This window comes from Bubalus kerabau, chromosome 5 (assembly GCF_029407905.1).
Source record: "Bubalus kerabau isolate K-KA32 ecotype Philippines breed swamp buffalo chromosome 5, PCC_UOA_SB_1v2, whole genome shotgun sequence".
Taxonomy (NCBI): Eukaryota; Metazoa; Chordata; class Mammalia; order Artiodactyla; family Bovidae; genus Bubalus; species Bubalus kerabau.
The window spans coordinates 68,774,039-68,791,853 of NC_073628.1; the positions used below are offsets into that span (position 1 = coordinate 68,774,039).

Sequence of the window (17,815 nt, forward strand, 5' to 3'; positions counted from 1 at the left end):
CAGGTGTTTCTTTAAAATTGTATACCAAATATTCCATTTGGTTATTGAAAAATGTTATTTTTAATATTACAAGAAAATGTAAGAGTTTTCTTTTTTTTTAATGTCAGAGTTTTTATCTCAACACTGTCCTGGAAATTCTAGACAGTATAATAGGACAAGTATTATTTAGAGGTCAGTTCAGTTCAGTAGCTCAGTCGTGTGTGACTCTTTGCGACCCCATGAATCGCAGCACGCCAGGCCTCCTTGTCCATCACCAACTCCAGGAGTTCACCCAAACTCATGTCCATCGAGTCGGTGATGCCATCCAGCCATCTCATCCTCTGTTGTTCCCTTCTCCTCCTGCCCCCAATCCCTCCCAGCATCAGGGTCTTTTCCAATGAGTCAACTCTTCACGTGAGGTGGCCAAAGTATTGGAGTTTCAGCCTTAGCATCAGTCCTTCCAAAGAACACCTAGGACTGATCTCCTTTAGGATGGACTGGTTGGATCTCCTTGCAGTCCAAGGGACTCTCAAGAGTCTTCTCCAACACCACAGTTCAAAAGCATCAATTATTCAGCTCCTCAAAAGCAAAAAAAAAAAAAAAAAAGTATTACTTATACCCCAAATAATCTATATTAATTATTGAGGTTAATAAGTAAATCTTAAAAATTTTTTGGATTTAAAGTCACTATTCAAAACCAATCACTTTTATATGTACCAGCAACAAGCAAGAAAATAAATTATAATGAGAATATGAACTTTATAACAGTACAGTGCCTAGAGAATTATCACAGAACAATAGGACAAAAATTCAAAATTTCTCCAAATTATTAAAAACATTAAAATTACCAACATGATATGAATAAACTACAACATTGCTACACAACTGGAAAAGATTCGGCATTACCTAGTAAAGAAAGATGTGTTACATGAAATAGAAATTCCACACATCGGTATAAAACCTAGAAAGACGATGCCCATACACTGGGAAATATATGAAAAAAAGTTCTAGTAGCTCTTCTAGTACTATTAACAAATAAATATTTTTTAAAGGGTAAAAGCATATTTTATAATCTATCCTTACTGCATTTTATATTTTCTGTTATACATCCCTTGGAATATACAAGTAAAGTTGAAAATTTAACATTTAGTAGAAACAGTATTTAAGTGTCTCAGAAATATTCAGCTAAAATAAAAAAAAAATAACAGAATACAGAAAGTATAATTGTCTTTGATGATAAAACAGAAAACATTTAAAAATTGGGCAATATGCAATGTGATAACAGTACAAACTTATGTGGTAAATATAAATTTTAAAAGTAAAAGAATTATAATTTAGAATTCAGCATAGTGATTTTAATAAGAATATTAAATATTAAAATAAAGAAAAAGCTAGTTAAAATAAAGAAAAGAGACAGGCAACTTGAAAAGTAATGAAATTAATAAAAGTGTTTGATCAATTTTCTAACATAGATATTCTCTTGTATTTATGCAAGTTTTTTAAAAATTAAAAATCAGGTTAGTATACCATAAAGAGCAAGAAATAATTCTCTGTTTTATAACTAAGAAAAAGGGCACAATTTTGGAAATCCAACCAATCAATCCTAAAAGAAATCAGCCTGAATATACATTGGAAGGACTGATGCTGAAGCTGAAACTCCAATACTTTGGCCACCTGATGTGAAAAACTGAAATTAGAAAAGACCCTGATACTGGGAAAGATTGAAGTCAGGAGGAGAAGGGGATGATAGAGGATGAGATGGGTGAATGGCATCACCGACTCCATGAACATGAGTTTGAGCAAGTTCTGGGAGTTGGTGATGAACAGGGAAGCCTGGTGTGCTGCAGTCCATGAAGCCACAAAGAGTTGGACATGACTGATGGAACTGAACTGAACTGAGCAGATGTTTCTGAAACATATATACATATTAAAAAATCACCATGAAGAAAAATGAAAAGGTACACTTTGAGAAGAAACTTAACAAGGTCTAAAATAGTTTTTTTAGTAAAACAATATTATGATAAAGTTGTTATTGCTCAGTTGCTCAGTCATGTCCAGATCGTTCCAACCCCATGAATGGTGGCAAGCCAGGATTCCCTGTCCTTCAGAACTTCCCAGAGTTTGCTCAAACTCATGTCCATTGAGTTGGTGATGTCATCCAATCATCTCATTCTCTGTTGCCCCATTCTCCTTCTGCCCTCAATCTTCCTCAGCATCACAATTTTGCTTTCAAAGATTTAATACCTTCTTAAATTATTAGTATTTATATGCTGTAAAACTTTTTTGTGAATTTGTACATATTTTATATTTTTTGACACTAATATATGAATTTTAGACTTCAACTAACAAAATATTGAGATAAATTATTCTGAAATAATCTAGGAAACTAAAATTTTTGTACCAGGCTTCCAATAAAGAACAGATAATTTAAAATTTTTAATTAGTTTCATATGAAATTTTGGTTTAGAGAAGACAAATATATAAGCATTTATATGCTTCCATTATTTCATTGTAATATTGCATCTTTTCTCTACTTCAAGAAGTAAACTACACCACTTTTGGATAATTTTTACTGGGTGAAATATTTCTTAGATCTTTATGTTCTCAGCCAATAAAAAATCTGGAGTTTAATAGAGAAAATCTGAAGCTACATTGTCACAGAACGAGTCAAATTGTTAGAGGAAGCACACGGACTGAAACTGGCCACACAGCTGAAACTGAAGCTGGCACACACCCTGGCCAGCCACTATAGCAACCATTTGCATGAGTTGTTTTCAACAGGCGGTCCTGTTAAGGAACATGGAACTAATAAACCACCACCAACCGGCAGAGTTCAGGAAACGTCAAAAAGTGACCAAGTGTCCAACCACCTCCCAGAATCCTTCTCGCTGCCATGCATCTTGGCTGAACAAGGTGTGCACCACCAGGAAGGACTCTGAGTCAGAATAAGCGGTAAAAGACAATTCAGAAACTAATCCCATCACTATAAAAACACTGCAAGCCATGTTGCAAAGCAGTTCTCTTGGGTTCCCTTACCCTATTACTCTCTGCCTGGGCATCCTATCCAATAAAATCTCTTACTTTGTCAGCACGTGTCATTTCCGAGTGTTCGACAAGTACCCACTTCGGGACCTGGAAGGGGTCCCCCTTCCCTGCAACAAAACCGGATACTTTATACCTGTAAACATCTTGACTTTTTTTTAATTCCCGTAATCTGTAAAGAATGTAATTATAACTCATAGTTTCTTATTATACACATAATTGACTTTAAAGTTTTAAAACAGTAGGTTTAAAAATTCTGCAATTTAAGCATGTTATTTTTTATAAACTAATATATCTAGTTATATTATGTTGGTATTGTTAGCTAGTTAGAATAGGAAAAAGGAGTACAGAAGGGCGGTGGCTAAAAGACAAAGTAGGGAAAAGCCCGCAAAAATAGAACAAAGGAAGGTCCTAGGACCCGGTGAGGACCTCACTTAAAACAAACAGCCCTCCTGACTAGCACATTTTACACAGGGCAGACTGAAGAGAGAGGAGATAAATGTAAAGGAGGAAGCCTAGAAGGACTGATGCTTCTCATCTCTTCATCTTTTGGGTCGGCCCACCCTCAGTCCTCAAGGGTTACTTGAGGAAACAAAATCCTTTGTTTTTCCTAGTAAAACTGAGCTGTAACACTAATTCGTCCATCCCTTCAATTTTTGCTGCAGTGAGACAAAACCGAGGAAATTACACACTCCCCCAATATACATGGTGCTGTTTCTCAGATTTAACCTGGCTAAAACAAGCTCGGCTAGGACCCTGTGAGGAAGAGGCCAAGCACAGCAGAAGCCTGATGTGGCAAAAGCTCCTGCAGAGGAACCCGAACAAGAAGAAAATCCAGCAGAGGGGAAGTGACAAGAAGCCCAGCATGCTGGAAACCAGGACAGCAAAAGCAAACTAGCCAGAAAGCTCATGCAGCTCAGTCTCAGATTCCAGAAGACCTCTGGTTAAGGTAGGAAGTCCTCGCTCCTATAGCTGGAAGGACATATGGCTAACAAAATCTTAATTCCTTTACAATCTCTTCCTCAAACCCCCTGTGAACAGGACAGCGACAATGGGTACAATTGAGGGACTCTGGCAGGGGCTACTCTTCCTCAGTGTGTTCCAAAGGTTCCACTATCAGCTGTGCCTTAGTAGCTGTTACCCAAGTGGGTGGGGGTTCTTCTGTCCTTAATCTTCTTTATGCCAAGGATCAGGCCAATGGAAACTGTGAGCACAGGTCACGTATTTAGCAGATTTTCTGGCAGGTTATGAAGGGGATTCCTCCGCACGTTTTTCCCACTGCATTTTCCTCTCATCCTTCAGCTCCTCTCCATCTATGCCACTGCTTACAAAGTATTGATCAGGTCACCATCTTTTCATTTCTGAAAGCTGTGCATGAACCTGTTTACCTAAGATTGGGACTCAAACCCACGTGGCAGGGACTCTGTGCTATTGGGACTTGAGACTGGCCAAAATCCATTGTGCCTGGTTCAGGCTCTTGATGTCTCATTGCAATAAAATTTAGTGAGAGACACAGGGATAGGTAAGAAGTGGATTTGTTCAGATTTAGAAAGAGGCATACTCCACAGGATTTGGGCCCAAATCCTTGCCACCCTTCTCCTATAGTTACAAACATACCCCCCCCCCCCCATCAAATCCCCTATCCACAGGGTGTGGGCCATTGCAGAGGGCAAGTGTGGTTGTCCTGGAATGTGGTATGATTAGTTTTTCTGAGCTCAGTGATTTCATATGCTAATGAGTGGGAGGATCATAGCAACAATTGGGGAACCACCCCCTCCTTGGTCTTTTGATAGTGCCTTGGAACTGTCCTGGCACCTCTGGGTGTGTCATTTAGCTTGCAGATTGAGGATCAAGGTTTAGTTGAAATTGACTTGTCATCTTGGACCCATTTGATTTTAATCGGTTTATGTTATGACCTTGGGCTATGTCATTCTCAAAAGTTGTGCCCTGCCCCCTTCCTTCCTGTTTCATGCTCTTCTCCTGGGCCCACATTGTTGCTTCTACAATCTTCTGGATGTAAAAACAAAATAGCTGGCCTTTGAGAGGGAAATACTGTATAATATCCAATCCCTCTAGATATTCAGGCATTTATCTTCCACGTTTCCTACAACACGTGCAACAACAGCATTTCTCAGTGGACACACTAGGGTGGGTGACAGGCACACAATTCTTGCTAGAAATCCACCTGTTGGTGGCATCCCTTCAAGGGCAATTGGCCTTCCAGGGACAATATTTGCCACTTTGGGAATTAGCCCTACAGGCTGTTTGGGCCCAAATCCTTGCCACCCTTCTCCTATAGTTACAAACATACCCCCCGATCAAATCTCCACTCTACTTTTATGGAACATCTGGTCTGTTGCCTCTTATCAATTTGTCCTTAAGCCACTTACTAACTCCTACAATCAGGACCCTGCCTGCTTGTAGGCAACATTGCTCCATCCCGCTTACTACTAAAATACTCTTAATGCCCCTAACAAGACCAGATAACCCACTCCTTTGTCATTATTTCTGTTATTACCTAAAGTGGGTCTATGATAATGAGATGTTTACCATTGGAAACACCCTAAACTGCTCTTTTGGAGGAATAGGGGAAGAAATCAATGACTTACATTCCCTGAGAGTAATAAGAGGGTAAGGCTTATGGCTGTTTCCCCAGGTTCCCAGTCACAGGCCATAGGCTTTCATTGCCTTACATCATGGTACCTATTCCCATCCGTGGTGGACAAACCAGCAATGAGTTAAGATTACAACTCATTTATCCTACCCAGCACTGGTCATGCTGGAGAACTTGGGGACACCAACTCCAGCCCAGGGGTCCCAGGAAGTAGACCTGCCTCAATCTGCCTGTGGATGCAGTCCCTGGGAGATTGCCATGCCTCAACCTGCTTGGGGATCTACCAGCCAGGGATCCCATGAGGTCGACATGCCTCAACCTGCCTAGGGATCTGGTCCCTGGGTGGTTGTCACACATCAACCTGCTCAGGGATCTGCCAGTCTAGGGGCGTCAGGAGGTCGATGTGCCTTGACCTGCCTAGAGCTCTGGTCCTTGGAAGGTTGTCATGCCTCAAACTGCTCCAGAATCCACCAGTCCAGGGGTTCCAGGAGGTCAACATGCTTTGACATGCCCAGGGATTTTATCTCCAGGAGGGCGTCACACCTCAGCCTTCCTAGGGGATCTGCACCCTGATCTGGGGATGACTGGCTCTCAGGTTGCAACAGTACTGGGTGGGATAAGCTTCAGAAAGACTCACCCCTAAGGAAGTTCACCCACAAAAATAGAAGGAAGCCCATTAGTTGTGGGACTATGTCCAGTCTCAGCAATAACTCAGGAGCCCAATGAGAACCTCAGTTCCTTTCTAGAAACACTAAAAGAGGTCCTCCAAAAGTTTACCAATCTGGACTTAGACTCCTACGAGGGACAGATGATTTTAAAGGACAAATTCCTGTCTCAGTGTGCATTAGACATCAGGATAAAGTTATAACAACTGCAGCAGCAGGACCTTGCTGCCTTTTCAGATGACATGGTCCAGACAGCCACCAATACTTTTTATAACAGAAAACAGGAGGGGGAGGCCAAGGCCCAGGGAAAGGAGAAAAGGAAAGAGACAAGGAATGCTCAGATGCTGGCCACCCCCCAGGGAAGCCCTATGGCAAATCCCGTGTCCTGGAAGGACAAGGCATGAGGCAAATGCCTAATCTGGACAGGCAGGGCAATGGCCCAAAGACTATCCAAACCATGACATTTCTGCTAAAGCAGCATGCTACAAATGCCATTAGTTGGGACACTGGGCAGCTCTCTGCCCTTGGGACCAAAGAGCCTCCAGGTCAAGTGCCAAGCCTTTCCTCAGGATGGTTCAACAGGATTGAAGCAGCCTGCTCCAGCCAGCCAGCCTGTCACAGATAACCATCACAGGACCGGAGCCAAGGGTGCAATTGAATGTGGCAGGTAGGTCTGAGAATTTCTTGATTGACATGGTGGCTACCTACTCTGTCCTGACCTCCTACTCCAGAGTCTTCTCTTCCCAAACTTGTACCATTTTGAGTGCTACAGGTAAAACAATTGCAAAAGAGTCACCCAAGCCCTTCTTTATTGCTGGGACGGACAAATATTTTCCCACCACTTTCTGGTGGTCCCTGAGTGTCCTACTCCCTTATTAGGAAGAGATCTTTCCATGCCTTCGAAAGCTTGCATCTATTTCAGTCCTGACAGAAAATGCTTTAAAACTCTCTTGGGGGCAAACTGACTATTTTTACTAGCCACCAAGTGAAACAACTCCTGAATGGGTGAGGTCATTTATGGATGTCTGATCAAAGAATCTTCAGATAACAAGTAGTGTTGATAGAAAATCTGGGCCTGACTATATCCCTTTATGAGGTTCTTAACCCTGCTATCCTCCTGCCTACCCCCGAGGGCTCTGTCCCCTTTCACTCTTGCCTACAAACCTTGGATCACTGGACAAAACCGCGAGAGACATTGTCAGAAGATCCTCTGACCAATCTTCAGGAAATCTGGTACACTGAGGGAAGCGGCTGTGTCTTAGATGGAAAAAGAAGAGCTGGATATGCAGTAGTTTCCAATTTTGAGACCACAGAGCCTAAACCTTTGCCACCAGGTACTTTAGCCCAATTAGTTGAGCTCATAGCCCTGACTCGAAATTTAGTGCTGGGAAAACAGAAAAGATTAGCCTTTTACACTGACTCCATGTTTGCCTTTTTGGTGCTACATGAACAAGATGCTATTTGGAAACAAAGAGGCCACTTGACCACCCACGGGTCCCCAGTCAAATATGCTGATCAAATCCTTAGGTTCTTGGAGGCAATCCATCTCCCACTGAGATTTCAGTCTCCTACTGTGCTACTGCTACTGCTAAGTCACTTTAGTCATGTCCGACTCTGTGTGACCCCATAGACGGCAGCCCACCAGGCTCCCCTGTCCCTGGGATTCTCCAGGGAAGAACACTGGAGTGGGTTGCCATTTCCTTCTCCATTGCATGAAAGTGAAAAGTAAAAATGAAGTAGCTCAGTAGTGTCCAGCCCTCAGCGACCCCATGGACTGCAGCCCACCAGGCTCCTCCGTCCATGGGATTTTCCAGGCAGGAGTACTGGAGTGGGGTGCCATTGCCTTAAGGAGACCAAACTGGGAGCACAATAGTGGCACGAGGGAACCATGCAGCTGATCAGGCAGCTAAGAGAGCAGCATTACAGAACAATGACCTAATAGTGCTTACCACCTTAGTTCCACAGACTAATTTACCAGAAACTCCATTCTATACTGAAGGTGAGACTCTAAAAGCTAAGAGTGAGGGCTTTCAGGAAGATCATATGGGGTGGTTCCAAAGAAGGAACTCCTTTTTCTGCCTGGGAACCTCCAATGGAAGTTGGTTAATTCCTTACATGCCACTACTCATTTAGGTGAGAGGGCCCTCCAAAGATTACTAGAAAGGTCCTTCAGAGGAATAGGCCTCCAAACGACTATAAGGGAAATGGTCCCTCTTGTCCCACTTGCCAATTAAACAACCCCCATGGAGTTCGAAGACCCCACCTGGCCCAGCCCATTCAACAGCATGGGACCCACCCAAGAGAGGACTGGCAGATGGACTTCACCCACATGCCAGTTTCTCAAGGGTATACATATCAATTTGTCATGATGATAGATACATTCACAGAATGGGTTGAAGGCTTTCCCAACCAGACTGAGAAGGCTGAGGAGGTGGTTAAAAAAAAAAAAAAAAAAAACTTCTCCATGAAATCATTCTGAGAATTTGTCTCCCAAAGTCATTACAAAGTGATAATGAGGCATCATTTACTTCTAAGATCACCCAAGGGGTCTTTAAAGGATTGGACATTGCTTATTACCTCCATTGTGCCTGGAGGCCTCAGTCTTCAGGAAAAGTAGTTAGAGCCAACCAATTATTAAAATCAGTAATAAAAAAGGTAACCCAGAAGACCACCCTGGGATGGAAGGAGGCTTTATCAATAGCTCTCCTCTGTACCCATATTGGCCCTAAGGAACAGGTTGGTCTTAGTCCTTATGAGATACTATATGGGAGACGTTTTGTTTATGTCAATAAACTCTTCCTTGATCCAGAGGCTCAGTCCCTCTGGTTTTATACCACGGCCATTGGGCAATTTCAACAGGATATACGCTTGTGGGGTGTCAATCAGGACTCAAAAAATTCTAAAGTGTCACCACTAAATGCTCTAGAGATTTAAGTGCTAATTAAAGTCTAAAAAGATGGGTCCCCAAAGGCTCAACTCCAGCCCACATGGAAGGGCCCCTATCCTGTAATACTTTCTACCCCCACAGCAGTCAAGGTACCAGGACACAATTCCTGGATTCCTTAACACGTGAGTCAAGCCATGGAAGAAAACTGAAGAGGACACTCAATACACCTGTGAGCCCCTGGGAGAGCTCAGATACCTATTCAGGACCACAAATAAGTGCCATTCTAATGAATACCCCCAAAATTAATTTCTGGGGATAAGGTTTCTCAGAGTAGCTCTAAAGAGCCAACAGAGCTTGGAAGGGTTTATCCTCCAAAATAGACAAGAGGTAGGTCTCCTTATCCCTGAACAAGGAGGGACTTGAGCCATCTTGAATAAGATGTGTGGTTTCTGGGTAAATACTTCCAGCTAAGTTAGAAGTCTCACAATCCTCAGGAAAACATTCTAGATCCTCAGTTCCGTTAAGTTCAGTTCAGTCGCTCAGTCGTGTCCGACTCTTTGCAACCCCATGAATTGCAGAACGCCAGGCCTCCCTGTCCATCACCAGCTCCAGGAGTTCACTCAAACTCATGTCCATTGAGGTGGTGATGTCATCCAACTACCCATCCTCTGTCGTCCCCTACTCCTCCTGCCCCCAATCCCTCCCAGCATCAGGGTCTTTTTCAATGAGTCAACTCTTCGCATGAGGTGGCCAAAGTACTGGAGTTTCAGCTTCAGCATCATTTCTTCCAAAGAAATCCCAGGGCTGATCTCCTTCAGAATGGACTGGTTGGATCTCCTTGCATTCCAAGGGACTCTCAAGAGTCTTCTCCAACACCACAATTCAAAAGCATCAATTCTTCAACGCTCAGCTTTCTTCACAGTCCAACTCTCACATCCATACATGACCACTGGAAAAACCATAGCCTTGACTAGGCGGACCTTTGTTGGCAAAGTAATATCTCTGCTTCTTAATATGCTATCTAGGTTGGTCATAACTTTCCTTCCAAGGAGTAAGCGTCTTTTAATTTCATGGCTACAATCACCATCTGCAGTGATTTTGGAGCCCAAAAAAATAACGTCTGACACTGTTTCCTCATCTATTTGCTATGAAGTGATGGGACCAGATGCCATGATCTTCGTTTTCTGAATGTTGAGATTTAAGCCAACTTTTCCACTCTCCTCTTTCACTTTAATCAAGAGGCTTTTTAGATCCTCTTCACTTTCTGTCATAAGGGTGGTGTCATCTGCATATCTGAGGTTATTGATATTTCTCCCTGCAATCTTGATTCCAGCCTGTGCTTCCTCCAGCCCAGCGTTTCTCATGATGTACTCTGCATAGAAGTTAAATAAGCAGGGTGACAATATACAGCCTTGACATATTCCTTTTTGGAACCAGTCTGTTGTTCCATGTCCAGTTCTAGCTGTTGCTTCCAGACCTGTTTCTCAAGAGGCAGGTCACGTGGTCTGGTATTCCCATCTCTTTCAGAATTTTCCACAGTTTATTGTGATCCACACTGTCAAAGGATTTGGCATAGTCAATAAAGCAGAAGTAGATGTTTCTCTGGAACTTTCTTGCTTTTTCAATGATACAGCAGATGTTAGCAATTTGATCTCTGGTTCCTCTGCCTTTTCTAAAACCAGCTTGAACATCTGGAAGCTCCCAGTCCATGTATTGCTGAAGCCTGGCTTGGAGAATTTTGAGCATTACTTTACTAGCGTGTGAGATGAGTGCAATTGTGTGGTAGTTTGAGCATTCTTTGGCATTGCCTTTCTTTGGGATTGAAATGAAAACTGACCTTTTCCAGTCCTACAGGACTTCAAAGAATGAGCTGGAGAGTTCTTGGGGTGGCTACAGTCTCTCTTTGGGAATCCTTCTCCTGGTGAGAGGGAATTTACAGTTGGCTACTGCCTCTACTAATCCTTATTATCACCATATTGATGCTGCTTATGATTGCTCCATGTATTATCAATTGTCTAACCTGTTCTGTCTGTGTCCAGGTCAACAGGGTACAACATGCAGTGCAAGTTCAACAAGGATAAATAAAACTATACCTGACCATGGAAAATATCACTCACCCTTAGATGGACACTGTTATTAGGATTCTGAGGCTTGAGACTAGCAAGATGGGGAGGCCCAATGCCCCTTGCCATCACAGTTCAGCAGGAAGTAGCCAGAGAGACCTTGACGCCTCTATTCACAATGAATTGGGCCTCCCATCTCTTGAGGGGGGAATGTCAGGTAGTTAGAAAAGGACAAAGAAGTCCAGAATGTCAGTGGCAAAAAGACAAAGAAGGGAAAAGCCTGCAAAAATAGAACAAAGGAAGGTTAGAGGACTGGGTGAGCACCTCAGGTAAAACAAACAGCCCTTCTGGTTAGCCCAATTTATATAGGGCAGGCTCCGGGGGAGGAGGCAAATGTATAAAAAGAGGAAGCCTAGAAGGATTGAGGCCTCTCTCCTCTTTGTCTTTTGGGTTGGCCTGCCCTCAACCCTCGAGGGTGTACTATCTTTTGTTTTTCCTAATAAAACTGAGCTGTAACACCGATTCATCTGTCTCTTCAAATTTTTCATACAGCAAGACAGAGCCGAGGATATTTCACACTCCCCTTACAGTGTTAAGGTCTTCCCTGAGTTGGGCAGATCCCCTGCAGTAGGAAATAGTAATCCATTCCAGTATTCTTGCCTGGATAATTCCAAAGACAGAGGAACCTGGTGGACTACAGTCCATGGGGTCACAAAAAGTCTACACCACTGAGCACACACACACACACCCAATAGTATTAGTTGCTCAATCATGTCTAATTCTTTGTGACCCCGTGGACTATACCCCGCCAGCCTCCTCTGTTCATAGAATTCTCCAGGCAGGAATACTAGAGTGGATACTAGAGGAATACTAGGGTAGCCATTCCCTTCTCCAGGCCATCTTCCTGACCCAGGGATTGAACCTGGGTGTTCTGGATTGCAAGCAGATTCTTTATCATCTGAGTCATCAGGAAATCCTGCACACACAATAAGCTGGGTATAAAACAGAATAATATCAGGTTACTCAACAAAGATAAAAGGATAGTATAAACTTCATTTGGGAGCTGAGTAAAGTTGTATTTAAAAGTTCTACAAGCACAGGGTTGCTTAATGCAAGCTTTATAATTGTGCTTCACTAAAACCAAAAATTGTATCCACTTTTATATCTTGTCATCTATCGCGTAGATTTATTCACTTGTGCTTGTTAGATTTATAAACTATTATACTATATTTGTTAAGATTAAACCTTTTTAGTTAGGTTAGAAGTTGTATTATGGAAAATCTAATATTGGAGAAAAACAAGAAAATATTATTTATTATATCCTTCTAGCTCTATTCATGATAGTGACTTGGAAGCATTATTACCCCCACTTACAGTGATATTTATTCCTAATAATTAGATTTTTATTTCTGATACTACTTTGCTCTAGAAGGAAGCTGGGCTCCTCAGGAATCTGATTACTGTCTGGATTTAGGACTGTAGGAGTATAGTATGGGCAGTTTGGGGAGTATAATATGGGCAGAAAATACCTGATTATTTCCAGAAAGCAAGGTTGTATAAAACTTGATGCTGAACCTCCCATTGGTAAGGTTCTGATAAATTTCACTTTAAATATATGCTATTTAATAGACTGAATATTAGTTGAACCTGCCAAAAGTAAAACAGAACAAGTCATGTGTCCATAATAATACTCAAAAGTAAAAAGCATTCTACTTTCATGGTACTCTCTTCAGATTGATTTTATGAGGAATGTGCATTCTGCATGCTAAGTCACTCCAGTTGTGTCCAGCTCTTTGTGACCCTATGGAAAGTAGCTTGCCAGGCTCCTTTGTCCATAGGATTCTCCAGGCAAGAATACTGGAGTGGATTGCCATGCCCTTCTTTAGGGGAACTTCCCAATCCAGGGATTGAACCCGCATCTCTTTCGTCACCTGCATTGGCAGGAGGATTCTTTACCACTATTGTCAGCTGGGAATATAAACATTTGTTAATATTTATTGTTGTTTTTCCAGCTTATAAAAGAATCATAGATCTTTAGCTTCAAAAAGAGACAATTGTATTTCAGAGACCTCATGTTCCTGTTCACCAGTTAAAGACTTATGCTATACTCTCCAAACTGTATAAATGTTAATGTTAGAAAGCATTAATGAGCTATGTTAAGAAATTCCACCCTGCTTTCTGAAGTCCAATACTGAAAGAAAGAGGATTTAACACTACAAAAGAAATAACCATAATTCTTAGCTACTGAAAAGGGGGAAAAAGTTTAGTGCAAAGGTATATGTTGTCAATAAGCCATAACTACCCTTGGAATATTTGCCAAACTATTAAATTACACATGTTTGCTTGAATAGCTAGATGATGAATGGGAGAAGCTGTGTAGGGAGCAGGGTTGTAATGAAATGGTAAGCCTCTATTTAGGTTACATAATTTTGGTTTGTTCTCCTGAGGATTTTCAGATTATCGTTTATAATACATGTGCAGGATGTAAAACCTCAAGTGAAGAAATTAACTTTAATACATAGGTGATTTATTTCTATGCAGTTCTTGCAGGGTTTCCATATATGTAAATTCAACTATATAAGCTCTCCATTCCATTAAAATAAAAATTGAAGATACATAATAAAATGAATAAGATAAACAGATAACATTTTGCCCATATTGTATTGGCAATCCTAATTACTTTAATTATGCTGCAAAATAGCTATTTTGATTAAAAATGAATGAATGACTATGGAGTTTTCAGAAAATATGCTTATCCACTCAAAGAAATCTATAGAAAACTAGAATTTATAAGTCCATTTAGCTAGGTTGCTAGCTCAAAGGCCACTATTAAAAATCAATTATTTACTATGCCACAGCAATAAAAAAATTTAAACTGCCATTAAAAAGATGTTTACAAAAGAGTATATATAGGTTACCTTAGACAAACATCATAAAAAATATGCAAGAATGTTATGGAAGAAATTATAAAACTTGCTGAAAGACATCAAAAATCTGTAAAAGAATAAAGAACTATAGCATTTCAAAGAGATCAAAATAATATGCTAAACACATCATTTTTCAATCCTAAAGGAAATCAGCCCTGAATATTCACTGGGAGAACTGATGCTGAAACTCTAATATTTTGGCCACCTGATGCAAAGAACCAACTCTTTGGAAAAGATCTTCATGCTAGGAAAGACATTCATGCTGGGAAAGACTGAGGGCAAAAGGAAAAGGGAGCAACAGAAGATGAACTGGTTGGATGGAATCAATGGTCATGAGTTTGAGCAAACTCAGGGAAACAGTGAACAACGGGATAGCTGTAGCTCATGGGGTCACAAAGAGTTGCATATGGCTTACCAACTGAACATCACTTTTCATCAAATTAGTAAATTAATTCATTAACTTCCAAATAAACTCCTAGTTGGTTCTGTGAATGTGTGAAAACACTTACTGATTCTAAAATTTTTGTGGTTATAAAAACTGAAGAATAGATATATTGGTGAAGAAGAAAAATTATAAGGAATAGCCAGATAGCTAACAAGATTGTTCATAAAGGTGTAATTATTAAGATAATGCAATATTTGTGGGGTGATTAAAAAAAAAAACTCAATTGAATTCAAGGAAAAACCAAACAGAGCAACAAACATGAAGGAATTTGAGACAATATTGCAGAGAAGATTGATAAAATAAAAACACTAACGAAATGAAGCTAAAACACTTGCCTATTAACTAAAAAAATGAACATCTATCTCTATCATATGAAAAAATGTATTCTGGTGCTTACAGAACTGGAGTTGGAAAGAAAATACTTAAAACTTTTGAAAAATGCAAAGGAATATTTTTAGAATACTAGGGTAGGTAAGTATTGTTGTTGTTTAGTAATTCAGTAGTGTAGGATTCTGCAACCCCATGGAGTGCAGCACCTCAGGCTTCCCTGTCCTTCACCATCTCCCGGAGTTTGCTCAAACACATATCCATTGAGTCGAAGATGTCATCCAACCATTTTATCCTCTGTCATCCACTTCTCCTCCTGCCTTCAATCTTTCCCAGAATCAGGGTCTTTTCTAATGAATCAGTTCTTCGCATCAGTTTGCCAAAGTATTGGAGCTTTAGTTTCAGCATCAGTCCTTCCAATGAATATTCAGGACTGATTTCTTTTAGGACTGACTGGTTGGATCTCCTTGCAGTCCAAGAGACTCTCTAGAGTCTTCTCCAACACCACAGTTCAAAAGCATCAATTCTTTGGTGCTCAACCTTCTTTATGGTCCAACTCTCATATTCATACGTGACTACTGGAAAAACCATAGCTTTAACTAGATGGACCTTTGTTGGCAAAGTAATGTCTCTGTTTTTTAATATGCTATCTAGATTTGTCATAGTTTTTCTTCCAGGAGGCAAGTATCTCTTAATTCCATGGCTGTAGTCCCCATCTGCAGTGATTTTAAAGTCCCCAAAAATAAAGTCTGTCACTGTTTCCACTGTTTCCTCATCTATTTGCCATGAAGTGATGGAACCAGATACCATGATCTTCGTTTTCTGAATGTTGAGCTTTAAGCCAGCTTTTTCACTCTCCTCTTTCACCTTCATCAACAGGCTCTTTAGCTCCTCTTCGCTTTCTGCCATAAGGTGGTATCATCTGCATATCTGAGGTTATTGATATTTCTCCCAGCAATCTTGATTCCAGCTTGTGCTTCACCCAGCCCAGCATTTTGCATGATGTACTCTGAATATAAGTTAAATAGACTGGGTGACAATATACAGCCTTGATGTACTCTTTTCCCAATTTGGAACCAGTCCACTGTTCAATGTTTAGTTCTACCTGTTGCTTCTTTACCTGCTTACTGCTTTCTCAGGAGGAAGGTAAAATGGTCTGGTATTCCCATCTCTTGAAGAATTTTCCACAGATTGTTGTGATCCACACAGTCAAAGGCTTTGGCATAGTCAATAAAGCAGAAGCAGGTATTTTTCTGGAATGTTTTCCTTTTTCAATGATTAAATGGGTATTGACAATTTGATCTTTGGTTTCTTTGTCTTTTCTAAATCCAGCTTGTACATCTGGAAGTTCTCAATTTAGGTACTGTTGAAGCCTGGCTTGGAGAATTCTGACCATTACTTTGCCAGCGTGTGAGATGATTGCAATGCAATAGTTTGAACATCCTTTGGTATTGCCTTTCTTTGGGATTGGAATGAAACTGATACTTTCCAGTCCTATGGCCACTGCTGAGTTTTCCAAATTTGCTGGCATATTGAGTGCAGCACTTTCACAGCATCATCTTTTAGGATTTGAAATAACTCAGCTGAAATTCCATCACCTTCACTAGCTTTGTTCATAGTGACATTTCCTAAGTCCCACTTGACTTCAGATTCCATGATATCTGGCTCTAGGTGAATGATCACACTATCGTGGTTATCTGGATCATTAAGATCTTTTTTTGTATAGTTCTTCTAGGTATTCCTGCCACCTGTTCTTAATATCTTCTGCTTTTTTTAGGTCCATACAGTTATTGTCCTCTATTGTGCCCATCTTTGCATGAATGTTCCCTTGGTATCTCTAACATTCTTGAAGAAATCTCTAGTCTTTTCCATTCTATTGTTTTCCTCTATTTCTTTGCACTGATCACTTAGGAAGGCTTTCTTATCTTTCCTTGCTATTCTTTGGAACTCTGCATTCTGATGGATATATCTTTCCTTTTCTCCTTTGCCTTTTCTCTTCTTTTCTCAGCTATCTGTAAGGCCTCCTCAGACAACCATTTTGCCTTTTTTCATTTTGCTTCTTTTTCTTGTGTATGGTTTTGATCACTGCCTCCTGTACAACGGTACAAATCTCTATTTATAGTTCTTCAGGCACTCTATCAGATCTAAATATGTCTTAAGGAAAAGAAACACACAATAAGTTGATAAATTTAGATTCATTTGACTTTTAAAGTCATTTGTTCAAAAACTTTGTGATAAAATAAGAAAAATGAAAGGTTGCAAAAAATGTACCAATAAATTTATAAAAGGATTAGTTTTCAAAACAAATAGCCCAATAAAAAGTAAATAAAATATATGAACCAAAAAGAAAGAGAAATATCTTTGTGTAAAAAAATATATTAATATAAATAATATATTCAAAATTAATCAGATCAGATCAGTCGCTCAGTCGTGTCCGACTCTTTGCAACCCCATGAATCGCAGCACGCCAGGCCTCCCTGTCCATCACCAACTCCCGGAGTTCACTCAGACTCATGTCCATCGAGTCAGTGATGCCATCCAGCCATCTCATCCTCTGTCGTCCCCTTCTCCTGCCCCCAATCCCTCCCAGCATCAGAGTCTTTTCCAATGAGTCAACTCTTCGCGTGAGGTGGCCAAAGTACTGGAGTTTCAGCTTTAGCATCATTCCTTCCAAAGAACACCCAGGGCTGATCTCCTTCAGAATGGACTGGCTGGTCCTCCTTGCAGTCCAAGGGACTCTCAAGAGTCTTCTCCAACACCACAGTTCAAAAGCATCAAGTCTTCGGTGCTCAGCCTTCTTCACAGTCCAACTCTCACATCCATACATAACCACAGGAAAAACCATAGCCTTGACTAGACGAACCTT

At 40.7% G+C, this 17,815-nt stretch overlaps 1 long non-coding RNA gene across 1 annotated transcript; it reads left to right on the forward strand.

The window, feature by feature from the left end:
* The first annotated feature begins 3,650 nt into the window (after positions 1 to 3,650).
* On the forward strand, positions 3,651 to 11,765 carry LOC129652834 (uncharacterized). The gene is made up of 3 exons (XR_008714803.1): positions 3,651 to 3,970; positions 6,779 to 6,967; positions 11,227 to 11,765. It is a non-coding gene; the product is annotated as an uncharacterized LOC129652834 (long non-coding RNA).
* Positions 11,766 to 17,815: the final 6,050 nt, after the last annotated feature.